Source organism: Aedes albopictus, chromosome 2 (genome assembly GCF_035046485.1).
Source record: "Aedes albopictus strain Foshan chromosome 2, AalbF5, whole genome shotgun sequence".
Taxonomy (NCBI): domain Eukaryota; kingdom Metazoa; phylum Arthropoda; class Insecta; order Diptera; family Culicidae; genus Aedes; species Aedes albopictus.
In genome coordinates this window covers 363,363,345-363,370,322 of record NC_085137.1, presented here as the reverse complement: position 1 = coordinate 363,370,322, position 6,978 = coordinate 363,363,345, and the positions used below count along the sequence as shown (strand labels likewise).

At 38.0% G+C, this 6,978-nt stretch overlaps 1 long non-coding RNA gene across 1 annotated transcript; it reads right to left on the bottom strand.

The window, feature by feature from the left end:
- Nucleotides 1–294: 294 nt before the first annotated feature.
- LOC134287253 (uncharacterized) lies at nucleotides 295–1,890 on the bottom strand. Its single transcript, XR_009997157.1, has 3 exons — nucleotides 1,346–1,890; nucleotides 957–1,281; nucleotides 295–885 (listed from the first exon to the last, which is right to left on the bottom strand). It is a non-coding gene; the product is annotated as an uncharacterized LOC134287253 (long non-coding RNA).
- Between the last annotated feature and the right edge of the window lie 5,088 nt (nucleotides 1,891–6,978).

Here is a 6,978-nt window from a genome sequence, read left to right as displayed (position 1 = left end):
ATTGCGAGGTGACGCAAAACTTGGAACTTATGGAATTACCCATGGTGTCCATAAGACTTTCTTCCAATATAGAAGAATTTGTTGCTAAGAAGGTTCATCCTGTCCCCCCGTTTGATTTTACTGGAATGTCAACTGTTGAGAGAAATAACAATGCAGTTTTATTTCACTTGAACGCTTGAATGTTCAAGATTTTATTTATATATTAGATAATAAATGTGCGCCATGCCATTGAGGCCTCATTTATGTTGCAGAACTACAAAACGATTTACTTTTTCAAAACTGGGCATTTCGGCAGAGTTCAAATAAGAATAGTTTTATACATTGAATTATGTGAAAAGTAATTTATACATGTACACCTCGTCTTGTTTTCTCAATCTTACATGATATATATAAACAGATGTATGTAATTCTGATGAAACACGGCATATCATGTTGGAATGGTCGTCACATAACAAGGAGGCCTGAATAACAATAACAAGAAGATTGCTTTTGTTGATACTTTGGAAGAGGCCATCATGACTTCGTCCATGAAGCAAAAAAAATCATTTATCATCAGCTCCTAGGGGCACTAACCGGCCAGCGCAGGTATTCGTATCGTTTCGGTGGAGGGGTACCATTCCTCCACGATCATACCCTACTAGGTACATACTACAGGTTATCTTCACATTATCGGTATTCTTGTTCCTGCGATTGGTGTGTTGCTTTGGGATTCAGGAAGTGGATGTCGGATCTGCTCGGTTGGTCGTGACGGAGCAATCGCGAAAATGCCGCCGCGATTCACCTTTGGCATCGGTTCCAATGCCGGACAATCACGTCCAGTTTTCGTGTGAAGCGTGGGAGACGATGGCTTCACACGAAACCAGACCCGGATGCCACTCTTTTCTTCTGAAATATAAAAAAGTTTAATCTAAAAGTTGTATTATTAACATAGGTTTTAGCGTAAATTAAATACCTACCTTCATTATTGACAAATTTGCTATTTATACGGCGACCAATCCGAACCCAGATTAAGCTGCTCCCCAGTCGCCTCACCGGAACAGATGGAGGTTATCGAGCAGGGGTGGGTGTAGTCTTGTTCAACGGAAGAAGAGGATAGGGTCTTCTTGATAAACGACCAGTAAGCGGTACTCACACCCTTTTTGTGTCTTCTGGACAGCTACATTTCCGGCGTTGTTCTCGTTCCCGACTGCTACGCACTCTTTTTACAAGCTCCCGTTTGGCCGATGTTTTCACATGGATCACGTTCAGTAAGGAGGTACTTCTTGACGGTTGGTGATCAATCTAAAAAAACACGATGTTGAATTACAACTTTAGGCATGAATAATAGGAGCACCACACGACATACCTGTTTTTCTCCTGCGGAAGCATCAGATTATTACTGATGGGTTCTTGAATTTGAACCTCGTTCGTAAAACGTCTTTTAGTCGCATCTTCCTACTGTTACAGTACAGCGTTGGTCCCCCACTTCCTATTTCCATCCGCAATGGTGTTCTCTTCGTAAAACAAACACTCAAAATCTACACAATCGCGATTTTTTCGTCGAAATCACTCGCGAATCAAAAGAAATTTTCAAAAATTTCACTCTATTTACGTTTTTGTTTTTGGTTGTTGTGATCGCGACTCCGGTGATGGTGTTGATTTGCCGACGCAAGAGCTGTCAAAATGTTGCTATAGCAGCATTACCGTACTGCACCATTTTCGGCACTACATGATATTTGAAATGATAAATATAATAAATTTTATACTCATTTTAAACAGAAAATGTCACATAAACTTTCTTTTTATAAAAAAAGAGTGCAAATTGAAAACAATGCGCTTAAATGTGGTCTAAAACTTTTATTCAAAGTTCAATCAGAAGCAAAAACATATAAATTAAATTCTTCCCTAGATTGGGACAATCACTGTAAGGGAACGTTCAAAAATTACGTCCAACATTTTGGGGGGAGGGGGGGTCTAAGAAAGTGTGACAGTACGTGTATTAGGTATAGGAAAATAGCGTGACAGAGGGGGGAGGGGGGGTCTAAAAATCCCGAAAAACGATGGACGTAATAAATGAATCTTCCCTAAGTTGTTTGGTCGATAGAGTCGCCATCTGTTGGAGTTTGATGGAACTTTAAATTGTTTCTATTAGTTTCCGATAGAGATGAAGTAAACTTAAAGCGCCTCTTGCGGTGACATGTGTCGGAAACCGGTGCAGGTAGTTCATTGGGGATTATTTTATAATCGGATTCTTCACCCAAAAATTTTAATCGAAATCCAAAATTTATTTCATAATTTTTTGAGTGCGGGAACTATTTTTAAAAAGCATTTGAAGTTTGTATGGGATTTTTTTTTTGTTCGGGTCGAACTATCATTTTATCGATTGAACTGTCATTCTATCCACGAAAATTCAATGTTTTGTTATTCTAACCATCAAAACAAAGCTATTGGAATCCAATAAAATCACGTTATGCCCAGAAAATGAGCTCTATCGATTAGGCTATAGAAAATAGCACTGAACCAAATTCTGCTCTATTGGGTTTTTAAATTTTGAAAAAATATTGTTTTTTAAATTTTATACGAAAGAACACCCTTTTCCGGGCCACTATGATTTTTTTCAGATTTTTAGAACTTTATTTCGGTACCTAAAATCAATTTCAAAGAGATTTTTTGAAATCGCCTTTTGATAGCTGGGCAACTGCTTGGCAGTTCCATCCTGTACAAAATACGACGAGGGGTGATTTGACAAATCGCTCCCATACAAACTTCAAATTGATTTTTAAATAGGTTCCCGGGCATCAAAATTAGTGAAAATTTGGAATTTGGCTCAGCTTGACATGCAGATTCAGAATATGGGATTATTTCAACACCGCTAAAGAAGCCAATCCACTTATCCACGAGCGGTAATGGCGGCCGGGGGCACAACCAACCGGTTCGGATTTTGACGTTTCGTGGGGAAAGTCAAAACAGTTTCATTCTCCTCCTCACCTCTTCACCCACCGTTCGGTGGCGCCATCCGATAGCGATCCCCAAGAAACGTCAAAATTTGAATCGGTTAGTTGCGAGGGGCAATCCACTCTGCTGCATTACTGAATTGAAAATACAAGATACACAAAAATACTTCATACCTCTTCATACCACGAAAAATACAAAAATGCATCGAAAATGCACAAAATTCGATAAACATACCTCAATTCGAAATAAAAGTGCATAAATACGTCAATGCGATCAATTCCTCGAAAATGCAAAAAATTAGTTTGCAATGCACAAATTTGATAAAATTCGTAGTAAAATGCAAAAGTACATATAATTGTAATATTTTTGATTAATTACGAAGACATTAATTGAAAATTCCAAGAATATATTTATATTTGCTAACATCTGATCACCAACCACTTTGAAGCTGTTTATTATGGCGTTTTATATGGAAGATAATGAATTCCGTTGATAGCCAGTCATCCACCTGAAGGATCGGAAGTCCGGCATCAAACTACATTATGGATCCAAACTCCACGTTCATCACTATTTTCGATCGACAAATTGTGGAAATTACTGTTGCAGAACAAAAATAATCTGCAAAAGCTCATCCAATTTCGGAAGATGCAAACTCGGATGCAGATGCCAAAGATTAGATACCGGAAGAAGTTATCTTCCTTGTCCCGGTGACAACTCAAGTGAAAAATAAATAAAACTTTCTCAATCTCGAAAATCATCCAGCAGATTATGCTTGAGTTAGTCAAAATTTGTCTGTTGTCAAAGGCTGCCCGAATAAAAAATACAGTAGAAAAACCGAATGTTGTATTGTTACAGTACTATTTAGAACCATATTGTTACAATAAACACCACTGTAAAAACAAAAAATACAAAAACAATAAGATGTAATGTAGACACCCATACAGTGAATTGTAAATAAGATTTTTACAATATACTATACGGGTTGTTAAGTATCGTAACAATATAAAAAAATATTTTTTTCCATATATATTTTTTTACAAAACCATATATTTTATTGTAAATGAATTGTTCGAAATACTGATACGTGGGCTTTAATATACCGTACATTGTATGGTACACGAATGGTTTCAAACAATAAAATGTACCGTAAATATATTGTTTTTAATTGTAATTTCACTACTGGTTATAAATTTAATCATGGTTTTGGAATGGTTCTTTTTGGTTATGTTGTATTGTTTTACATTAGATAAACCATATACAGTCGACTCTCCAGGTCTCGATATTGAAGGGACCATCGAGATAGGGAGAGATAGAACTGAAGAACCAATTTGTAATGCATACTAGATTGAAAAAATCTCCGTTACTAGGAAAAACCGACAACAAACAAATGTCACTTCGCCTTCCCAGAATGTTTTGTACCTACCTAGGAAACGAGGTCTAGTAACCTGTGAAAATGGGCATATCGACATGTAGAGAGAAAATCTAGAACAAAAACGAACGAGATCGCATCGACATAGGGAGATATCGAGATAAGGAAATATCGAGATGTAGAGAGGAAAAAAGTATACAGATTGAAGGGACCGATCAAACCATCGAGATAGGGAGAGATATCGAGATGTAGAACATCGAGACATAGAGAGTCGACTGTAATGTTATATTATCTCGTCATGTTCCTTCGATAATGGCAGTTCTAGCCAAACTAACCTAAACTCGTCTAAGTCTGAGTAGCCTCTGATTGCATTAACAGTTGAAGCTTAGGCTCCCATGTTCCACCAGCCAGATAACTGGGTTTTGCAAACTAAGCATTATTTGTGGCAACACTTTGAGCGGCATGATGAAACTATGCCTAGCGCGTGTTATTAGACCACTAATGTAGTTGCATGAAGTGGATGACGAGGTACATAAGTATCATTACAGCGTGCTTAACCGTTATTGCAATATTGAGGCTCCAGTTTGACTGAACTATGAAATATGTACATAACAACTCATGAGAAAACTGTAGAGTTCGATTCAACTATAAGTTAGGTTAAAAAGCGAAGACGAACTTATATCAGAAGTCGTTTCAGTGTCCAGTCCTGTCCTTATGTTAAAAATGTCAAAGATAAATCGCATTTAATTCGGTTGTTGTACAAGGCAATTTCACATGAGAGAAGAAGAGAAAAAATAGTATTGAACTCATCCACTGATTTACGGTAATCTGGCCTGCGTCTTTCCGGGTTGACCTAGCCCACCATATATCTTGGATATGCAGTCCTTAGCACACCTGGTTTACCACTTTATTTAAACATTTTATTGACTTTAAATAGATGTTTCAACTTATTCACTTTTTTCTCTTTCATTTCCTTTGCAACAAACATGTCACGAACATCAACGAAACAAAGCACGGAAAAAAATCATAAACTGAATAAATAATTAAAATGCACTGAAAAAGATTGTTTTGGAATACAGTCAGGACCCGCTGGTTGGGGGTTTAATAGTTTGGTGACTTTTTAGTTGGGTCTCCGTTAGTTGAGCTGTCAGCCAACTAAAAAGCACCAGGATGTCATAATTTAATGTCAAACTGAAAATGACAACCAATGTGTAATTCCGAGGTGCGACCAAATGAGTTTTTTGGTTTCTTAAACATTACTGATAATCGAGAAGAATTTCTCATTCATTTTTCTTAAAAAAAAACAATATGTATGATTACCTCGAAACAAATGCAAAACATCGACAATCTTTATTTTGTCGATCATTGAAAGCGTTTTGTACTTGCACTTTGGACCAGGTGGTTTCATAATCATCTGAATCAGAATCAGAAGGCCGGCTCCAGAGGCACGTTATCCTCCATTTGGGACATTTGTGCCATCGCCATACATATAAGCCTATTTCATCATTTACCTGAGGGAGAAGGGGACAAGGGATGGAATGGGATTAGAAAAGGGAAGATGAAATAGGAAGGGGTACCCTAGAAGAGGGAATGAACGCATAAGCGCAATGAGAGCTCATAGCCCATACCACAATGGGTTTATTAAGTGCCCTGAAAAGGGCACTGTAAAACGCATAAGCGTAAAGAGAGCCTATAGCTCAGTGGAGGTAGCTTGTGACATCATGCGACTTTCAATATGACATTGAAAGGCACGTCATCGAAAGCATCCTCAATATTCAAGAAATTACCGCCAAACCTACGTTTGAGCGAGTACTTTCTTGAAAACATATACAACTTTGTGTAAAAGAGTCACTGTGGACATCCCAAATTGGGAGGCATGTGAGTTCACATGAGTAGGCATGTCAGCCAGACGAACATCACAGATGTGATAATCGACAATGCGTTTCAAGCATTTCAGAAAGAACGAGGTAACCAGATAAATCTGAAACTCATTCCATCTCACGCACCCTTTCGGGGTAAAACTACAAAGTAAATTCACGCCATGAAAATACCCCATAGAAAACTACAAGAGTTCAAAACATGTTTGAAATACTCAAATTCCTCTGCAGAAAAATAGGACAAACCCCCATTTCCTCCTGAAGATTTGAATTATGCAGTGCTTTTCAGAGCCCACTAAGTCGATTATACAGCTATAATTCTCAAGCGGAAGCTAGAGATTCGTAACTATACAAAAGAATGGTTTATCCGAAGATATTTTGAACTTGAAGAGATCAGAGTTCCATTCAGGAATACCTCTTGCAGTCCGCACAGACCGCAGAGGACAAGCTTCTTTCAAAGCAATAGTTATGGTATACCACAATGGAGGGCGTTGTAGGTACAAAACCACAATGAAACTCCCTTGGAGTAGCAATAGAAGCGAGTTATCCACAAAATGTGGTCGCAACCAATTAGTACAGGCTTCCTAGTTCGTTGAGCAGGGACGCCTGAATACGCAAATTTTGCGAAGGAACACTCAAAAGTGCAAAGAAGGTCAAATGGAGACTCCTCATCTGACACATTCCAATCAGTCAACTCATGACAAATTCTGCTCATGCAGAGATTGGTTAGGTGCAATTCTATGCTAAGTTATCCATGAACTGTACTACCTAAGTAATCCATCAAACTGAAGCATCTCA